Consider the following 1577-nt stretch of genomic DNA (forward strand, 5'->3'; position numbering starts at 1 on the left):
AAGCAGTACACCCTTCAAAACAACACTGAACAAGTCAGGGATGGCAGTGAGAACTACAACCCGGTGGAGCAAAGAACTCCTGGTCATCACACTGTGCGCTTGGTCACCATCTGAGTAGAAGGTGCCCTGCCCCGCCCTGGTTCTCTTATATTTTCCACGGAAAGTTCTGGCTTATTCCAGCAAACGTACCACCTTTCTTGGGGTCAACTGAACATTGGACTTCCCCTCCTACCAGCTTCTCACACAAGGTGGTCCTTGCTACTGACCCAACCTGCTCCATACGTGCCATGATGAAGCCAGTTTGGCCAAAAGGAGACCTCCTGGGAAAGGGTTTCCCACCATCTGCTGATGGCCAGTGACTTGGGCATCACAGGGGTCCCTGTTCTTCCTCCCCGTGGGACCCCAGACTCGGATGGGTGAGCTGTCGCCAGGTCTCCTCCTCACCAGGACCTAGAAGGTTTGCCTAGAGAGCTGGGGAAGAGCTGAAGCTCTCTGAGCTGGTGAAGACGGGCACACTCATTCTGGAATGATTCTATCAACAAGTGTGTCAATGGCACGGGGCCTCCATCAGATTTCTCCTCTCAGCGGCGCTCTTCGTGGCCCTGTGCTTGCTGATACTGCCTACCTCATCTTCCTCCATATCCCAGCTTGCCCTCCCCATTCCAGCTTCCCCAAACCAGACCTCCCCTTCTCCGGGAAGCCCCTCTATCTTGAGTCCATCTATGATGCTGGTCTGTCGTGCGGGTCCCTCTCCCCCACTGGGCAGGGAGGTCCTCCAGGGTGGAATTGGGTCTCACACCCTCACAGTCTGCCAGCTTCCAGGAACGGCAGTTTATGGAGCCCCATCCTGAAACTCCTGAACCTCCGTTTTCTTAACGGGAGAACAGGATCATCACACCCACCTCCAAGCTCTGTGGGGAGAAGAAAACAGGCCAGACACAGAAGCTCCACACAGAAGGTGCCAAGGGCAGGAGAAGTGACTGGCCGCCCCCCACAGCAGCCTGGGAGGCCAGAGCGGTGCCAGCCCCCACCTCGGCGAAGTGGGGATGGCATCTGTGTGCCTCGGTCCCCTGCTGGGAAAAAAGACAAGTAGAAGCACAGACTGTGGGTCACCTGCTCCTCCAAGCCACCTCCCTCTGCTGCCCTCCGCACCCCTGCGAGGTGGCCCCTTGCCAGGTTAACTCAATCCCCTCATACCACACAGGTCAGGGGCCCAAAGGGAGAGCTTGCCCCAGCCAGGGGCCAGCTGTCCTCACAAAAGTCACGAGGCTTGGCGTGGGTGGAAGCTGAGCCGGGGAGGAGCCAAGCTTCCTGCCCTCATCCTGGCCACGCCTGAGACAGAGCTGGGACCCCCATTCCTGAGCATCTCCTGAGCCCGGGCTTCCCAGACATCACCTCAAATCCCTACCCCGGCCCAGTGAGGTGTGTACCTTTAGTGTCCTCACACTACAGATGGGGAAACTGAGGCTGGGTGTTCCATGACAAGCCAAGGTTTCACAGCCCATAAGTGGGGTGCCAGGATTTGAACCCACATCTGTAGGGCAGTCCCATCCTCGTGACCTCAGTGTTTTTGGCCT

The sequence above is a fragment of the Manis javanica genome, chromosome 15, assembly GCF_040802235.1.
Source record: "Manis javanica isolate MJ-LG chromosome 15, MJ_LKY, whole genome shotgun sequence".
Lineage (NCBI taxonomy): Eukaryota > Metazoa > Chordata > Mammalia > Pholidota > Manidae > Manis > Manis javanica.